Source organism: Talpa occidentalis, unplaced genomic scaffold (assembly GCF_014898055.3).
Source record: "Talpa occidentalis isolate TD23 unplaced genomic scaffold, MPIMG_talOcc4v2.1 talOcc4.4, whole genome shotgun sequence".
Taxonomy (NCBI): Eukaryota; Metazoa; Chordata; class Mammalia; order Eulipotyphla; family Talpidae; genus Talpa; species Talpa occidentalis.
The window spans coordinates 115071024-115090811 of record NW_023604295.1 but is presented as its reverse complement, the minus strand read 5'-3'; the positions used below and the strand labels follow the sequence as shown (position 1 = coordinate 115090811).

Here is a 19788-nt window from a genome sequence, read left to right as displayed (position 1 = left end):
ATCATTCCCCAGGGGAAATGGGAGGGGAATTGACAGGAGGGGGTGGGGAGTGTTCATTCTACTGGGTAGACAAGCTGGGCTATTAGGAAGAGCTTTGTTGTGATTAGTGTAGAAAGGCATAGGGTAGTGCTGCTAAAATGATTTTGAAGCAAAGGAAAAAAGTGAAGCCATACTCTGTGGTGCAGAAAAACTTGGAGAAGGGAACAATGAGCCTGCAAAATAATGTGAAAAGTTGTCAATGTGGGCAAAGGGCATTTCTGCAGCGATGCTTGGGTTGACTGGTTCTGCTGCCCTGGCCTACACCCCAGCTCTTGTATGCATAAATAAATAAATCTTTAAAATAAAAAAAAAAGGCAGAGATAGAATTCAAATCCAGGGAGGCAAGCTCCAGGGCACAGAAAACACTTTAAAACAAATAGCTTTTATTTAATAGTTCTCTATGTCTCTGCCATAGAATAATATACTTCTGTATGATATAACCATACATAAGAATGGTACCTCTATTACAACAAATGAACCTACACAGACATATCATTATCACTCAAAGTCCATGGTTTATATATTATTTAGATTTCTGGCAACCCAGTCAAAGCAAATCCTAATCAATATTCTGGTCATTAAATTGAGATTAAAAAAAGAGTCCCATTTCTTAGTCAAATCACCTGTACCTAGAAGAATTGCATTTTTCAGCAGCCCACCAGCATTCACTCCATTCTACTCTTTAAAGAGTTCTACATAATTTAGTCCTAATGCTAATATTTCCCAAGCCTGAAATTCGGCTATGGCTGAATCTATCCATAAAACTCTTCTCCTCCCTCCCATCCAGGAGAGGCAGGCAAATCTATGCTCAATCCCAAATAAACTTCCTCTGGCTGAGTGTTTCCACCCCCTTCTTCCTCAGTGCTGCTCTGAGTCATTCATTCACCCACTCATTCAATCGGCAAATATATGTAAATGCCTACCTTGATGTCTGTCTGAATCTGAAATCATCTTTGCAAAAATGTTGGATGAGGTGAGTTTCCCAAAGCCTGCTATCAGCCTCAGGATGACTCCCTTACAAATCTGCACCCTAATCATGGTACACATCCTTGTTTATTACTGCCTACATTACAAAAAACAAAAAAATAAAAAACCAAAAGTCACATGCCTACTTACAAAAAAAATCAAAACTAAGAGACTGATCGATTCCTAGAACAGAGCTGGGAAGGTCAATAGAGACCACTAGTTCACCTTCTTGCATTAATATAAACAAACCAAACCCTGGCATGCAAAATACTTGCCTGAGATTGCGGAGGCAATGACAAAGCTGGAAGCAGGACTCAGACTTCCCCACCACTACTCAGGCCCTGTTCTTTCCTGAATTCCTTATTTCCTCCATTCACACATGATCCAAATACAAACATTGCATGGCTGCTATTTTTATTTTTTATGTTTTTTTTTAAAGATTTATTTATGCATTCAAGAACTGGGGTAAAGGCCAGAGGTGTGAGTGTTGGTGGGGAGAGGATTCACCAGAGACAGAGTGGGGAACAGAACAGGTGGATTGATTGAAATACACTTCTGAGGGGAGTGGTGGGCGAATCAGGAGAGGTCTGCCGTGCAATGTGGGTAGCTCCCTGGCTGGGGATTGAACTGGTGCTACAGTGACTGTGAATAGCTTCATAGGTTGCATCTTAACCCCTTGTGATACCAAGGAGGCCCTGCATGGCTGTTATTTTGAACAGAAAAATTTTAAAATTCTACTTTAAACACTATCCCCATTATACTCAGTGGCTAGAAATTACCTTTAGTATTTCTTCTGTGCATTTATTCTCAAATTAGAGAAGTGAACATGCCAGCAACTGAGACCAAGATCTTTTCTATGGCCTTGGAACCCTTGGGACTGAAGAAAATGAGTTCAGGTGAAAGTCACATGCCTGCTTACAAGATTAGCGTTCAGTGCAAATTTTCAATCAAATGCTTTTTTGCCTAAGGTTAATACTCAGAAATTCTGCTATAATTCCACCAGTTGCTCTGTATGTAACTATTCTCTAACAATTTATGCTAGTAAAGCTGAATTCTGGCAAAAAAAAAAAAAGTAGTGGGCCTCCCTGGTGGCGCAGGGGCTAAGCACCGCACTTGAAGCAATCCGCAGCCTCTGCAGCAGCAAGAGTTCGATCCCCAGCTGGCCAGGAAGAAACCCACATGGCACAGCAGACCTCTCCTGCCTCACCCACTGCTCCCCTCAGCAGTGTATTTCAGTCAGTCTGACTGTTCTGTTCCCCGCTCTGTCTCTGGTGAATCCTCTCACCCCCCACATTTCTGGCCTGTACCCCAGTTCTTGTATGCATAAATAAATAAATCTTTAAAAAAAAAAAGTAGGGCCTCCCCAGTGGCGCAGCTGTTGAGCGCTGGGTTGCGAAGCTGCCCGCAGCCTCTGCAGCGCCGGTTCGATCCCTGGCTGCTCCCCGGCCACCGAAGGAGGGTCCCACATGGTGCGCAGACCTCTCCTGCCGCCCGCTGCTCCCCTCAGCAGTGTACTGTGGTCCTTCTGCCTGCTCTGCTCCCTGCTCTGGCTCTGGTGAATTCTCTCACCCTCCCGCGCTTCTGACTGTACCCAGTGCTTGTATAAATAAATAAATAAATCTTTAAAATACAAAAAAAAAAAAAAAGTAGTCTTTGTGTTCCCTGTTCCAGGATGATGCAACTGTCACCTACAAGTGAGCAGTTTCCAGAAGAAAACTCATACTTCAGACCTTTTACCCTGTGCTCGGACTAAGGAAACAGCTGTCAAGCTCACATTTATTACAATCTCACTTGCATTTTAAAAAAAGATTCTTTTGTCTTTTATTTCATTTACTTGTTATTTCTAGTCCTACATAATGGTTCAGAGACAATACACCCCTTTTGTGCTTTTTATTGATTTTTTTTAAAAGCAGGCTATCTTTGTGCCCTGGCACTGTGTTCAGAGACAGAACCTGCCTATAATTCAAACATCTTGGATTCAGGAGCCACCTTAGTGGCTAATATTCACTCTTAGCACTTTTGGATCATGTCCACCTTTGCCATATTGACGGGACACAACAACCTCCTGGGGGTGGGAGGGTAGTGAGCATTCATTCACCTATATTCTATTTCCATTCTCTGACCCAACAGGTTCCCACTTTAGTCATCCATTGAGAAATGACAAAGCAGACAGGAAAACAAAGGCTGGCAAGAATCCTGAGGGATTGGGTTCAAGGAAATGCTTTAATTTGTTAGCCTTGGGAATTAAAATCAGTGTGCATGCCCATGGCTCATTGCATAAAAATAGCAGCATGGATATAAAAAAAAAAAAAAAGCTACTGTTCTCAGACTGGGCCAAACAAACAGGGTCTATGGAGCCTGCAAGTGCTGCAAAGCAGGAGCAAATATTCAAAGGAAATCTCTAAACAGAGAAAAATAAATAAATGAAAAATAAATGAACATTTCTTTTGGCTTCAAAGTGAGATCACATCTAAGTGGCCTCAGAGGCCATATAGAGACCTTAATTATTTATCTTAGGGCATAAACTTAGGCTGCCAAGTTACAAGAATAAAACATGCTTTTAACCTCAGGCAGGAAGAGTAAGCACAGGTAGAACAGAACATCTGAGCCTCTCTGTCTTCTGGAAGTCTAGACATTTTCCACTTTCTTGCAGAAAAAGGGCAACATTGCACTGAATGACTCTGTGCCTGCAGATGAAAATCCAGTGGCATCCATGGGAATGAGGTTTTCTTTGGGCTGGGGGGAGGGTTGAGGAGGAGAGGTACGAGGGCATGGGCGTTTGGATAGAAGAAAGTGAAAATCTCACACTTTGCCAGGTGTGGTGTGTGCATAGATCAGTAGAGAGTGCTGTTGATTTGCTTTTTCCGTGTTCCAAGGAGGGACCTATCAGATGGAATTTGGCTTGTGTTGTCTTAACTTTGAGTTTTTCAACTTTCCTGACTATATTCAAAAGCTTTTTGTCTATGTTCAAGTCAGTGATGCAATTGTTAGCAATACCATAGCCATGTAGGTTAGCATCTGGGATCTAACAAAGGTGAGGGCAGCAGACATGGGAGACACAGACTTCATCTTTTGGTTCTTCAGCACCTCTATGGATCGTGCCTGGAAGAAAGAAGGAGTCCTTTCTGGTCCTAACTCTAGGACAGAGCTGAGCATAAGATGGTAAATGCAAGGAAGGAAGGAGAGGCTTGAGCAAGGGGAATGAATGTGAGAAATGGAAAACCAAGGTTGCCTGGATCAAAACAGGCTGAGCAGTCATAGAGTCCAAGATCTGAAAGGCACCAATAGGATCACCTGGTTCCAAACTCAACCTGATGCAGGAATCCTCTGCTCAAGATTCCTAACCAGTGGTCAGTCAACCTCTATTTGGAATTTTCAAAGATATTTCTGGACACAGAGCTGTAGCACTCTAATCTCACTCGAAGAAACCATTTAGTAACCCAGCTTCAAAGACTATGGTTAGCTGATAACCCCCAGCTGTCAGAGCCTTTGGGGTCTGCATCTGCTTTTGAGCTGAGTCTGCTTCTCTGGCAGCTTCCAGCCAATGGCTGAGCAAGGTGGTAGCATAAAGGCTTTATCATTTCTACCCAATATCGGACTCCTCTAATGAGCAAACCTGCTTCAGAGCTCTCCTCTGGCATGGCAGAGACACCTGCCCATGATTAGAGGTGACAGACATGTGTCATCATTAAAAGTTCTCCCCCATCTTACTTTTTCTTCTTTTCCTTACCCAGGTGCTATTCTTCAATAAGCCCTAACACAAGAAGAACAAAGGATTTTATTAGGGTGTGAGTCTATTCTCTATGTTACTAATATGGTGGAGATATGGTACTACATGTCTGTCAAAACACATAGAACTTTCCAACACAAAGAGTGAACCCGTATGTGTGTAAATTAAAGAAAAATCAGCTAGAAGGATGGAAAGCAGACTGTGAAAAAAAAAAAAAAACAATCTAATTGTATTACAAATGTATGAAATACCTTCACAGAAGTAATGGAGGTGAGGCACTGGGAAGGAGGGGTCATTCTGACCCAAGTAAATTTGGACATGATTGAAGTCTGTAAGGCTAAAGGGAAAAGAAAATGTTCATAAGCATTGCACTCTGGCTGAGAAGGCTGTTTCTCATGGGGAAGTACATGTTAAGGATTCCAATACCATTGCACTGTTGGCCCTCCATATCCACGGGTTCTGCATCTGGGGGTTCAATCAATGGTAGATGAAAGATCCTTACCTTGTAGTTAAGCCTAGGAGGGCTATCTCTGTACTGAACCAGATAGACATTTTTCTTTTTTATTTTTTTATGCATACAAGAACTGGGGTACAGGCCAGAGGTGCAGGAGGTGAGGATTCACCAGAGACAGAGTGGGGAACAGGCAGACTGACTGAAATACAATGCTGAGGGGAGCAGCGGGCGAGATAGTTGAGGTCTGCTGCACCATGTGGGTAGCTCCCTGGCCGGCTGGGGATAGAACTCATGCTGCAGAGGCTGCAGATAGCTTCATAGTGCTGTGCTTAACCTCTTGCACCGCCAGGGAGGTCCCAGGATAGACTTTATTTTCTTTGTCATTTTTTAAAGATTTATTTATTTTTATACAAGATGCAGGCCAGATGCGTGGGAGGGTGAGAGGATTCACCAGAGACAGAGTGGGGAACAGAACAGGCAGACTGATGCAGTACACTGCTGAGGGGAGCAACAGGTGAGACAGGAGAGGTCTGCTTCGCCATTTGGGATTCTCTCCAAGTGGCCGGGATCAAACTCATGCTGCAGAGGCTGCAGACAGCTTCATAGTGTGGCGCTCAACCACCTGCGCCACCAGGGAGGCCCCTTCTTTGTCATTATTTCCTAAACAATATAGTATAACAACTATTTACATAACATTTGCATTGTACTAAGTATTATAAGTAATCTAGAGATGATTTAAAGTACACGGGATGATGTGCATTGGTTATATGCATTTTGTATAAGGGATTTGAGCATTCACAGATTTTGGTATCCAAAAGGGCTCTGGAGCCAATCCCCCATGAATAGCAAGGACAACTGTAGATGTAACTGCAATTTAACAATGAAGATCTTGGTTGTCAACACCATCTTCAATAAAAGGAACTAAGGCTAGCTGGAGAAATGGCTGATTCTAAGACTAGGGCAAGAAATATACAAGGTGAGCCTGGAGCATCTCAGAATAGCAAGAAGCAAAGAAGCCCTCAGCAAACAAAAACAGCAAATCCCACAGTGATGGGGTAGAGCAAAGGAACACAGAAGTTAACTAAAAGAACTCCCAATAGCCATAACTAGAACAATTTGAGGAATAAAATTAAATGTAAAAGTATAAAATAAATATCCATGAGTCCCTACTAGTGTAAATAAATGAACAAATAAATAAGAGACAAATCTTCCCAGAAGAATTCCAAATAATGTATGCAGATACCCCATCCTCAGTGAAGCAAATACTTAACTTTCCACTCCTTAAGCATGGGCTGTGCATTGTGTGACTTCCTTCCTAAGAATACAGTAGGGAAAGGGGTATGAAGTGGAAGAAGGGGGTGGGGGGGATGGGGGGTTGGGGAGAATAACATTACAGTGGAGAAATCTTGCAAACTGTGGTTCACCCTAGTGATTAAGGTTGAAGGTGGTAAGTCAAGTTGAAAGTATATATCCCTGGTATGATGCTATGAAATAGCACTTTACTCTGAGGCCTTCACCTAAGAACACTCATCCCCAGGGCAATCATGAGGGAAATATCAGACAAGCCCCAGTTGAGAGACCTTGTATCCTGGATGGGATCTTGGAACAGAAAGTGGACAGGGCCTCCCCGGTGGCACAGCAGTTGAGCGCTGGATTGCAAGGCTGCCCAAGGCCTCCGCAGAGCTGGTTCAATCCCCGGCTGCTCCCCAGCCACCGGAGGAGGGTCCCGCATGGCGCGCAGACCTCTCCTGCCGCCCGCTGCTCCCTTCAGCAGTGTACTTCGGTCCTTCTGCCTGCTCTGCTCCCTGCTCTGGCTCTGGTGAATTCTCTCACCCTCCCGCGCTTCTGACTGTGCCCAATGCTTGTATAAATAAATAATAAATAAATCTTAAAAAAAAAAAAAGAGGACAGTAGGCAAAAACAGAGAAATCTAAGTAAAGTATGGGTTTTTGTTAATTTGAAGAAATCTAAATAAAGTTTGGGTTTTAGCATGAATATTGGTTTATTATTTCTGATATATGTTCCACACAAATGTGAAATGTCGCCAACGGGAGATTCTGGATGTGGGTTGTCTCAGAACTCTGTGCCATCCTGTCAGCTCTGCTGTAAATCTAAAATTGTTGTAAAACAAAAAGCTTGTTTTAAAAACGCTCTCTTAAATTGTTAAGATTAACTTTCTTATATTTAGCTAACCTCTGCCTGCCAATAATTATTCTCTCGATGACCCTCTGGATACATCACTCCTATCCTAGATCTTCATGTGCTGACCTTGGTCGTCACTGGAGGCTTAACTCAAACATCACCCCCTCAGGCAGGGTTTTCCTCACTATCCAGCCTGCAAATGCATCTCCCTGTCCCATCATCTTATCTTATCTGTTTTTTTTTCTGAAATTATTTTGATGCTGTGTATTATTTCATAATCACCCCCAATCCTGGGACCTCACCAATCTTGGCCACAGTGATCTTCTCAACTACCTAAAAAAAATTCTGGAAATACAGTGGGTAATCAAAAAATATATATCAGTTAAATGAACCAAAAAAATGGTTTACTTCCTTTCATATGACAAGTTCTTCAAATATGTGAACTTGAACTCCTCCCACTTTACTTTAAGTTGGAAATCTCTAGACTATTCACCTGTTTCTAACTTGACACAGTCACTTGTATTAGATGAAGATATAGTAATAAAATTTTTTTTAAATTTATTTAGTGCTTTACCATGTGCTGTGTACTATAGTAAGTAACTACTTCTAAAAACAGTTTCTCCTTTATCCTCACAAGATTAATGCTCTCTGAGCCAAGTACTGTTAGGTGATCTCTGGAATGTCATTATCCCTCTTAAAGAATGGTCCCTCATCTGAACTCTACTAACTAGATGCAATTTGGACAGAGGGACTATTATCTTCTCTGATGGTGTCTTCCATCAACATGAGCCTATTTAGAGGTAGGGTGGCTTAAGCAGTGAAGAGTGAGCGCTCTTACTCTTGTCCTCTAGCTAGCACTCATCACACTGGTCCGTATGAGATTAGGAACGTCTGCATTATGAACAGACTGCATTACTGAGTGCACTGCTTAGTTAAGGTGACGAGTTTCCATAGTAAGCCTTTGTTAATGAAGGAAGCTGTGTGTTGGTTTGTATTCTGGCACAAGCCCCTCATCTCTTGCAGATGCTTTCGAAGTAGCCACAATTGTCAGCTTTGTTTCCATCTTCTGGGCTGTAACATACAGTCAATATTTAGTGCATTTCTTACTGCCAACTCCCAGTACATGGAATCACTAAGGGTGGAGATCCTACAGAGAATTTCCCAAAAGAAGGGCTGTTGATTAGAAGGTGGGATAGGGTGATGAAGTGGAAAAATCATCAGGTTGAGTCTTAAGACTTCTTAGTCATGAATCAGTGCTTAACCAGCTGTGGGTAAGGAAATCTTCCTCTCTGGACCTCATTCTCCTGGTCTGTAACAGGAGGTGATGGAGCTAGGTACAGGAGTGCTTTCAGCTTACGTGCTCTCGGATTCAGCCCTTTGAGTCAAATGACTTTCACCTACAAATGTGCCTAGCCAAAGCCTGTATACAACTTTTGGGTCTCCATCACCCTGTGTCTACATTTGTTTCCCAGAGTGCTTACCCTGGTGACTAATCAGCTTAGTGAGTAAGTGAGTGAGTAAGTGAGTAAGACTTCACAATGGGAAAGTCATAGTGATACCAACTACTAGTCCAAAGATAAGAGAAATAGAGAGTCCAGGGACTGAAATGCATCTTCAACAGTATGTGTCTCCAAAGATCAGACAATGCTTTTGTTAGGAAATAAATGTGTGCCATTAGAATTGTTTTGGGGTTTTCCAGTTCTACATACTAAGGAACTTGGAAGTCATGATTCTGTCCTAACAAGTCAAAAGCTGAACAGACTGAAAAACTAGCTTTTCTTGGATCCATAAGAAGGGAGGACACAGGGCAAACTATTGCACCCAAGATTAGAGGGACAGACAGACAAGTAGAGGTCATCACAGCTTGTAGCAGAGACTTGTAAGTGGAACAACCATGCCTTTAGGTTATCCTCCAATAGTCAGATGGGATAACCAGAAGTGTAACTGACAAATTGTCGGAGTCTCAATGAAGACAAATCTAGAGTTAAAAGCTCCAGGGAGACCCAGTAGTGGGGGCTGGGGAGCACAGTATTTTAAGATTTATCTCAGAGAGTTCAATCAGATTCCCATAGGAAAAGTCTGGGAAAAATCTCCTGAGGCTTTTAGCAGTAGGGAGTGGGGGCTGGATGGAAGGCAAGAGAAAAGGAACCATTTTGAAATACATCAGAGCACTCTGTTCTTAACAAGACCTTAGGGGGAAACTAGTTAACCAAAGCCTGAATTGCTGGGGTCTTATCAGAGCCTTACTAATGTAGGGAAGGGAAATACTCAACTCCAGCTCACTCTAGACATCCTGTCACACCTAAGTGGGGTAGTTGAGAAGCACTTGTGAAGTTCACAGTCCAGAGGCAGAGTTTCACAAAAAAAAAGATATTTAATTATAGGACTATAGAGTAGGTCCCTGCCCCCACATCTCACCATCACATTACTAAAGGTCTGTTTATAGCAGTTCCTTTTACCCAGTACATCAGGTCTAGTTATGAAGGAAAAAAAATTACAAGGCATACCAGAAGGCATAACAAACAAAACCTTCACAATTTGAAGAGGTAGAGTAAACAACAAAGCCAGACATGGACGAAATGTTGAAATTATCAGGCTTGGAATTTAAAACAACTATATTCCTATGCCAAGGGCTTGGAGGGATAAAGCAGACAGCAAGCAAGAGCTGATGGACAATGGTAAGTAAAGAGAAGGAGATCATAAGGAAGAACCAAAAAGAAATCCTAGAGGTAAAAAACTGCAACAGACACAATGTCTTTGATGTACTTATTAATGAAATGGGCATGACTGGGCAAAGAATCTCAAAGCTAAAGGATATATTGATATAACAGAACTCTCCAAAATCAAAAGCAATGAAAACAAAAACTTGAAAAGACGACACAGAAACCCTTTACAAAATTAACATAAAGTGGCTCATAGATCAAAACAAAACACGAAACTATAAAATTCCTGAAAAATAATAGAGGAGAAAATGCCAAGTGTGATTAATTTCAGAATTTTGAAATGGGCAGATTGTCCTGGATTATCTGGGTAGGCCCTAAATTCAGTAACAAGAGTCCTTACAAAAGGCAGGTTGAGAAAGGTCTCACATGTAGAAGAGCAAAAGACCATGGGGTAGATGGGGAAGGGATGCAGCCATGAATTAAAAAATAGTGGCAGCCTCAGAGGATAAAAGAAGCAAGAATGGATTCTCTCCCAGAATGTCTGGAGGGAGTGTGACTAGGTTGATACCATATTCCTGCCTATTGATACTGATTTTGGATTTCTTGCCTCTAGGCCTGAGAGAATAAATTTCTGTTGTTTAAAACTGCCAAATGGGGCCTCCCCGGTGGCGCAGCGGTTGAGCGCTGGGTTGCGAAGCTGCCCGCAGCCTCTGCAGTGCCGGTTCGATCCCCGGCTGCTCCCCAGCCACCGGAGGAGGGTCCCACATTCCCACATGGCGCGCAAACCTCTCCTGCCACCCGCTGCTCCCCTCAGTAGTGTGCTTCAGTCTGCCTGCTCTGCTCCCCGCTCTGGCTCTGGTGAATTCTCTCACCCTCCCGTGCTTCTGACTGTACCCAGTGCTTGTATAAATAAATAAATAAATAAATATTAAAAAAAAAAAAAATAAAAATAAAAAATAAAAATAAAACTGCCAAATGGGGCCTCACTGGTGGCATAGGGGGTTAAGCGTCAGCACTATGAAGCAATCTGCAGCTACTGCAGCAACAGTTCCATCCCTGGCCAGGGAGGTGACCCACATGGCACAGCAGACCTGTCCTGTCTCATCCACTGCTCCCCTGAGCAGTGTATTTCAGTCAGTCTGCCTGGTCTGCTCCCCACTCTGTCTCTGGTGAATCCTCTCACCCTGCCCCCCCACCTCTGGCCTGTACCCCAGTTCTTATATGCATGAACAAATAAATTAATATTTTATAAGAATAAAAAAACTGCCAAATGTGTGGTGATTTTTTTTTATGTCATGTGCAAGTTTTTATTTTCATTTTGTCTTTCAAATACTTTTTTTTTTTTAAAATAATACATTTTATTTTTATATTCCCCATACAATTGCAACCCCCCATTTTGACCCCAATCCCTCCCCTCCCACCCCCCACCCCCAAAAAGTGTCTCTGGATCATAGTTTTTTGTTGATTTTGATTTTCACTTTCTTATAGTTATTCATTTTCCTGGTCCCTTATTTAAGTTTTCTAGATCCCTGCTATGAGTGAGACCATCCGGTATTTTTCTTTTGCTTTCTGGCTTATTTCGCTGAGCATAATCCCTTCCAGCGCCATCCATGTTGCTGCAAATTGCATGTGTTTATCTTTTTTGAATGCTGAGTAATATTTCATGGTATATATGTACCACATCTTCTTGATCCAGTCATCTATTTTTGGGCATTTGGGCTGTTTCCAAAGCTTAGCTATTGTAAACAGTGCTGCTATGAACATAGAGTGCAGGTGCTCTTTGGAATTGATGTTTCTGTGTCCTTTGGGTAAATACCTAGGAGTGGAATTGCTGGATCATATGAAAGCTCTATGTTTAGTAGGTCCAGAAATCTCCACACAGCTCTCCATAGTGGTTGGACCAGTTTGCACTCCCACCAACAGTGCAGAAGAGTTCCTTTTTCTCCACACCCTCGCCAACATTTGTTGTTGCTAGTTTTTTTAATAAGTGCCATTCTCACTGGTGTAAGATGGTATCTCATGGTAGTTTTGATTTGCATTTCCCTGATGACAAGTGATGTTGAACATTTTTTCATATGCCTGTTGGCCATTTGCATTTCCTCTTCAGAGAAATTTCTTTTTAGCTCTTCTGCCCATTTTTTGACTGGATTATTTTCTTTGTTGTTGTTGAGTCTCATCAGCTCTTTGCAGATTTTTGTGATCAGTCCTTTATCATTAGTGTTGGGTGCAAAAATGTTCTCCCAGTTGGTGGGGTTTCTCTTTGTTTTTGTTATTGTCTCTTTTGCTGTGCAGAAGCTCTTTAATTTGATGTAGTCCCAGCTGTTTATCTTTGCCTTCACTATCACTGCTTTGGGTGATGTGTCTTTAAAGATGTCTTTGATGTGCATATCACGTAGTGTTTCGTCTATATTTCCTTCTATGTATTTTATGGTTTCAGGTCTTATGTCTAGTTCTTTAATCCATTTTGAGTTGATTTTTGTGTATGGTGTGAGGTAGTGGTCAAGCTTCATTCTTTTGCATGTAGCGACCCAGTTTTCCCAGCACCATTTATTGAACAAACTTTCTTTGCTCCAATGCATAGTCTTTGCTCCTTTGTCAAAGATTAGTTGACCATAAATCTGTGGGTTTATTTCTGGATTTTCTATTCGATTCCATTGGTCTGTGTGTCTGTTTTTGTTCCAATACCATGCAGTTTTGATGATTATGGCTTTGTAGTAGAGTTTGAAGTTTGGGAGTGTGATACCTCCATTCCCTTCTTTTTTTTTCAGGAGAGCTTTGGCTATTCGGGGTTTTTTGTGATTCCATATGCATTTCATCAATAATTGTTCTATTTCTTTGAAAAATGACATTGAAATTTGATTGGAATAGCATTGAATCAGTATATTGCTTTTGGTAGGATGGCCACTTTAATAATGTTTATTCTTCCAATCCATGAGCAGGGGATGTCTTTCCATTTCTTTGTGTCTTCTTCTATTTCTTTTAACAGTGTTTTATAGTTTTCTTTGTATAGGTCCTTTACCTCTTTTGTTAGATTTATTCCCAAATATTTGATTTTTTTTGTTTCGATATGTGTGGTGATTTTTTATGGCAGCCATGAGAAATAGATCCTCTTCCTAAATTTTGCTATATCTTTTTTTTTTCATGTAGGTTTTTCCCCCTTTCAATAAGCAAAGTCACATGTATCAGTCAGGGTCTCGCATGTGACACTCTCCAGTTGGAGAGTTTAACCAAGGGACTGTTTATGAAGATCTAAGTGGAGTTTGGGAAACCTCAGATAGAGTGTGTCCCCTAGGGCTGCATGGTGGGGTGGGCCCTGACATGCCCTAGGCCTGAGGGGTCAGGGAGAGAGAGGTTTGTGGAGAGGGGTCTGTCCCAGGCCTCTGACAGATGCCACAACCAGCCCAAGGCAATGTGGCAGGAAAGGGAAATAAGTACCTTCACTCAATGTCTTCCCTCCCTCATTTCCTGCCACGGCCTCCACTGGCTCAACCTAACTGGAAGCCAAATGCAAGGGAGCTACTCAGGTCAGCCTCCTGGACACTGAGCAAAGTGGAGACGGGTGAAGAGTGGATTCAGAAGGGCAAGTGGAAATATCCAGCATCCATCCAATTTTAATCTCTTCTCAAGCCTCTCCATATTACAGGTTCCATGAGATAAAAAGCCCCCTAGATCCTAGCTCTGTGACCTTGGGAACTTACCTCTTCTTTAGGCCACCTCATCTCATCTGTAAAATAAAGGGTTTAGACTAAATAGTCTCTCAGCTCCCTTTCAATTCTAATACTTATGTTCCTAGAAGCAGACAAGTGCCTTATCAGGTTAAGGCTGATACGTGCCTGGAACCCTGACATCTGTTTATTTACTGAAGTACAGGCAGGCCTTTCTTTTCCATGACGCATCTGAGTCTCAGCAAGGGTGTGCAGTTCTGCGCTGGTTTTCAGTCCACTCAGAGGAAAGGAGCGACTGTGCTCATTCAAGTGTGCAGACATGTAACAAGCACACTGGAAAGGAAAACCAGACTGAGCTCTGGACAAGCAGAGGTGAGAAGCCAAGCAGTGGGCAGAAGGCAAGCCCCTCCGCAGTGGACCCGCCTGCTTGTTCCTGAGCAAAACACCAAGGGTCTCAGCAGCTGGCAGAGGCTGGTGTAGCCTCCAGGCTGGCCTGGCAACTCGACTGGCAAACCCAGCAGAGCAGATGGTAATAATTAGCCAGAAAGTCAAACTGTGGAAAGTTCCAAGAGTCCAGGAGGGCCCCACGTGTTGAACATTGAACATATACCGAGTCTCCCCTTGCCGCCTTGGGGCATTTTGTTCTGTATTGTGTCTACTTTTTCAACTATTCCTGTCTGCTTCTGTCTCTTTGGAACTTCCTTTTGAAAACAGAGGGTGAGACTGAGGAAGAAAATGTACTCATTCCCCCTTCAGGGCAGAACATGCATAAGAAACAGGAGCCCCTCCCTATCCCCCTCACCCCCACATATCTTGGGTGGCCTGGGATATTCAACAGATTTCCTTCCTTTCCTTAACTCCACCCCAGTCATTAAACTAGGACCCTCCACAACTATTGATGGGCCCCACATGAACACTAATTTGTAGTATGGAATGGGGTGAGGGGGAGGGCAGTTTGCTAGAAAAGACATATTCTAAAATCCTTAAAAACTTCCCCCAAACTGCTGATTTCTAAGTTCGAATGCCATCTTTTTTTCCAAAAAAACAATTTGATTCTTGTTGTAAACACACCCACAATTCGGAGATGTGTGCTTGAAGGTTGTTCAGTGAATTAAGGGCTTAAAGGCCTTACTATTGACGAGAAAGAGCGTGGATGTGAGAGGCTGAGAAGGTGGGTGGCAAGAGAGGGCTCTGGGCACCAAAGGGAAACATCAGCCACTTTACACTGCTCCCTTGAGCTGTGCCTGCTAATGTTTTGAGAATTCAGAATAGCGGTTTCTCTATGTAATAACACACAGAGAGTTTGTCATCTACACCTCAGACCCACTTAGAAAGGAGCTTGCCTCCCAGCAATGGAATAGATAACTGCAGGCAGCAGTGAGGGGCTGTTTTGTGACTTTCCCTACTCCAAGATGTTTCTCCTACCTATGTTGAGTGTCTCCACAAGTCTCCCACTACAGCTGCCTCTGCTTACCAAACCTCTATGAATCAATTTCCAATGACTTGCTAAGAATCAAGCACTGGTCAACGGGCATTCTGATGAACAACAAATATGAGCATTAATTGTAGGATGGGATGCTGATGCTATCCCATGCTGAGTGGGGCTCAGTGGGAGGTCATCACTGGGCCCTGTTTTGTCTGCACGTGACCAAAGGAGGTAGAAATCCCTGGCACAGAGGTGCCCAGAGAAAGGTAAAGCAGACAACCTACTTTACAAGTTTCCTCACATCTGGCCCTGCCTGACAAAGTTTTCAGTTTGAGATGTGATTGCCCTGTACCTCTCCTATCAGCTGCCTTTGCATCTCCTGACCCTCTCTCTCCTCAGACACCATGCCATGAGGGTTGCTGTTCCCTCCACCCACTTCCAAATGCAACACTCTTCAGAACGAAATAGTAAGCCTTATCAGGTTAAGGCTGATACGTGCCTGGAACCCTGACATCTGTTTATTTACTGAAGTACAGGCAGGCCTTTCTTTTCCATGACGCATCTGAGTCTCAGCAAGGGTGTGCAGTTCTGTGCTGGTTTTCAGTCCACTCAGAGGAAAGGAGCGACTGTGCTCATTCAAGTGTGCAGACATGTAACAAGCACACTGGAAAGGATGATTAGATTCACTAGAACCACAAGGTAAGATGTAAGCGGCCATCCCCAAATCAGGCAATCCTGAGTTAGAAACCCAACCCTAACACTTAACAGCTGTGTGGTTATTTCCTCCTCTAAACCTTGCTGTCCTCATTTCTAAGCAGTGGATAATAGTGCTTACCTGACAGGTGGTCATGAGGATTAAACAAATGAGGATTAAACAAAGTCTGGCTCATAGTAAGTGTTTAATTAACATCAGTCATTCATTTATTTCTTGCTAATTTTGACTTCTATGAAAATGTTGGTAAGCAGATGTACACTATTTTCAAGGTCATTACAAATTTCAACACTTTGGTCACGCTCACAAATTTGTTCTCTGAAAAAGTCACAAAATAAGTCCAAAATTTAGGCCTTACATTTTATCTTTCAGCTTGAAATCTTAAAGTCATCCTTCCTAAAATACAAGTAGTTCAGCCAATGACATTTACTTATTTTAAAAAGCCAAGCAATATTTTTGTTCATTTTTTAATAACAATAGGTCAGAGGTGGGACTAATTGATATAGCTACAAAGAAATAAATATTTCATTTAATCAAAGGATCCAATTTCACAAGACCAATACTATAGACTAGTTTTCATTCTACCTCATTACCCCTGAAAGAAAGCATCTAAGCTCTTTCTCCTAGGTCCTAAGTTGCCCTTCAGGGGCCCTGGGTCCTTCCTGGCTAGGGTTCAGCTCAGTTAAAATTGTGTCTACTTAAATGAACAATGATGTAAAATATATATAAATAAATAAATTATATATATATATTTTTAATTGTGTCTACGGTCTCAAAGACCTATTATTTTTTATTTCCAAACTGTCACCCTACTCTTTATACAAAAGATATTTATTCAGTGTGCACTATGTGTTAGACAGTTCTAAATTCTTTATGTAGATTAAGTAATTTTATCCTAAGATCTTTGTGAAATAGATACTGTATTAGCCTTACTCTAGTTGGATGTCATTATCTTGAAGAAGTTGAGGCACAGATGGTTATAACTGTAGAAGATGAACTAGCTAGTATGTGATCGCTGTGGGATTTGAACCCAGGTAATCTGGCTACAGAGCTGGATCTTTTCACTAAACCAGACCAACACCCAAAGGAGAGGGGATGTTTCTCAGGGCTACAATTGATCAAGAATACAGATTCCACTTTTCAAGCTGTCCCCTTCCCTCCATTGAACATTCAGTCCTGGCTCTGTCACTCTGTTCCTCCCAGCTTATTCTCAGGGACATCCTTTGTCAAAAATGTGAAAGAACCACACTCACGGCAATATCCCTCTTACCTCTGTCAAACAGGGCTGCAGAAATACTGGAGGCAGTGGTTCAAACTCAGGGGATGGGGCTTCCGTCACCTTTACCACTACTGGCCGGTGTCCTTGAGCAAATCCCTTAACATCTCTGCCTTTAGATACATCTGCAGAGTGGGGAGCATGCTGAAACCTGCCTCTAAGGCTTTTGTGGGAAAGTGAGTTTATCTGTAGAATGTGCCCAGCACATACACGACTTGACTCAATAAGTACACTGTTATCATTAAGGAAGGTCCTTAATAACTACTATCATTTCTAATCACAGTCTATAACTATGAGCAGAATTGAGAAGGGACTATAGACCCAGAGATAAGCCAGGTTTTAATATAATCCTTCCATAAATCAACTCCCTTCCATAAGTAGTCATTTTCAACCTAGACATTTCCTAGTTCCAAGTTAGCAATTTAAAAATTGTTTTCAAGACAATTGGGTACCCCAACAAATAAGACAGGTAAAGATGGAGTTGCTTTGTTGGAAGTGGGATGAAGACAGTCCTGGAGCACCCAGTTTGAACTACTGCCAGAGGGGACATTGAGCCCCTTCCAAAAACAATGTCCTTAGACCACAGTTTGAGAAACATTTTCGAAGACAAACAAAATGTATATAAAACACAAACCCTGTGCTTAGGGAGCTTAGAGTCCAGTGAGTGGGCAACTACAGCTTTGTACTGCTTGTCTAGTGAACGCTAGCATTCCTCAAGGAAGGTCCGAATCCTCATGAGGCATTATTGCTACCTCTTACAGAGCCCTGTGGATCTTCAGTTGCAAGGCATCCCTCCGCATTTATACTGCACACTGGAGGGACAGGGAATAGCACACTTGCATTATTCACTTGCCTCAGTGAAATATCCTTTTCAAATTAATTTCCCTCTCATGACACCTCTATGAGGTAGAACTACTATTATCCCATTTTACAGAAGAGGAAACTTATCCAAAGTCACCCAATTGGATAATGCGGGACCAGGTTTCAAGTCCCAGTCTCCCTGGTTTCAGAGCATGGCAGCAGGGGTTAAGACTGAGGGACCTCAGTTCAGTGCCCTCATCTGCCACTTCCTACTTGTGTCTCCAGCCTCAGTTTCCCTCATCTGTAAAATGGGGATAATAATGATATTATCTACTGGCCTGGCACACAGCAAATGTTCAAGGGTTAGTTGCCGTTCTTGGGATCCTCAACGAGTAGTTATGATTTGTTTTATTTCACTTTCTAATTTACTACAGCCTCTTAGTGAACAGGGCATGGCAGTGTGTAGCTAAGGAGGAAATGTTCGATACAGATAAGTAAAAGCCATAGGAGTTCAGAGGAAGGACACTGGAAATGCTTCATTTGTGACGGCACCATATATCTGTGAGTATTCCTCAGGCAGAAGTCACGCTGAGTTCTGAGTCAATTCAATGTGACAAAGAGAGTTGCCAAAGCCGGTCTAGAAGAAATTGAGTGCTGGAAGCCGCTCCCTAAGGAAGTCATGGCCACATCCAGTTAGCTCTGGATTGACCAGTTAGCTCTGCCGCCAGCAGTTATGCTCCTGGATTCTGTCCCCAAACCCATAGCACCGACACTGAAAGGTCCCCAGGCACCATGGGTCACATCCTACACCTGCAGGAACAACCCAGGTGCATGGCCCCATGATGGTGGGCCCAGACAAGGAAGGAGCGAGCATTGAGGGCAGAAAGACACATGGTGCAGGTCCCCAGAAACAGCTGGACCCAGGCTGATCACCATGAAAGTGCCTTTTCCCAGCCCCTTTCCCTTCAGCCATTTCTCTCTGAATTTATTCATAACTGAAGGTATTTATGAATGCTCACTGACATTTCAGGCACTTCAAAAGGAGGAAAAAAAGAAGAAAGAAATCAGGAATTTCCAGAATTCTGTCATAACACTTTCCATGCCAGAATGCAAACAAAATCTGTGTGTCCAGGGACCCAAGATTTAAACTGGAAAGAGAGGGAAAGAAAAGTCATTGCGTCCACCCACCCACCACACACACTTAGCAGCCAGTAAATGCCATAGGCTCAAGGTTTAAAGGACAAGGGCCTCGTTTCACTCAATAGATGTCAATCACAATGATCCCCCTACCTCTTCAGTCCGGGGTCTCCAGGGTCGTTTCTCTGTCCCTTCTGCACCACCTGCTACAGAGGATCCATCAGCTCTCCTTGGGAAGCCTGGTGCTGCTGGTCAGGGAGGGGTTCCGAGGAAGGAAAGGGAGGGCAGACGCTGAGCTCATCGACGTGGAGAGAGATGGTCTCTGAGTTTGGCGCTTGGGTAGAGGGAAAGGATGTTTTGTAAGTTTTGGCTTGTTCCAGAGGCAGGACAGGAAATGTCCACTGGGGCTGGGTGCTAAAGGGAGAAATCCACGGTCTCCCCCGTAGGAGGGGGAGCTTTCCCAGCGCTTTCAACTGTGGCCCGTCTGGAATTTAAAACTCCGTCTGAATTCTGGTGCTTTTCCCCACCCCCCACCCTTTTCTCTTTCCTCCAGCAGTTTTTTTTTTTTTTTTTTTTTTTCCCTTAATGGAATGTCAGCTTCGTTCCTGACATGTTGGAAAAATTTTCCTCTGCCTAAACTTGGCTCAGGAACACTCTCCTTGTGGGAGACTTTCTCCGGTTATAAAGTTCACTTTAAAAAAAGAGAGCTATTTGTTTTGCCAACTTTTGTACTGGGGACATTTTTGATGGATCCGCCTCCTCCTGAATCTCCAGATT

At 42.8% G+C, this 19788-nt stretch overlaps 1 protein-coding gene across 1 annotated transcript in view; it reads right to left on the bottom strand.

Annotated features, from left to right (window-relative positions):
• TACC1 (transforming acidic coiled-coil containing protein 1) overlaps nt 1–19187 on the bottom strand; it is a 109919-nt gene extending 90732 nt beyond the window's left edge. Inside the window, exon 1 of the mRNA XM_054700895.1 lies at nt 19165–19187. The gene's annotated coding sequence lies outside the window, so the exon portion shown is untranslated. The remainder of the gene's footprint in view (nt 1–19164) is intronic.
• Between the last annotated feature and the right edge of the window lie 601 nt (nt 19188–19788).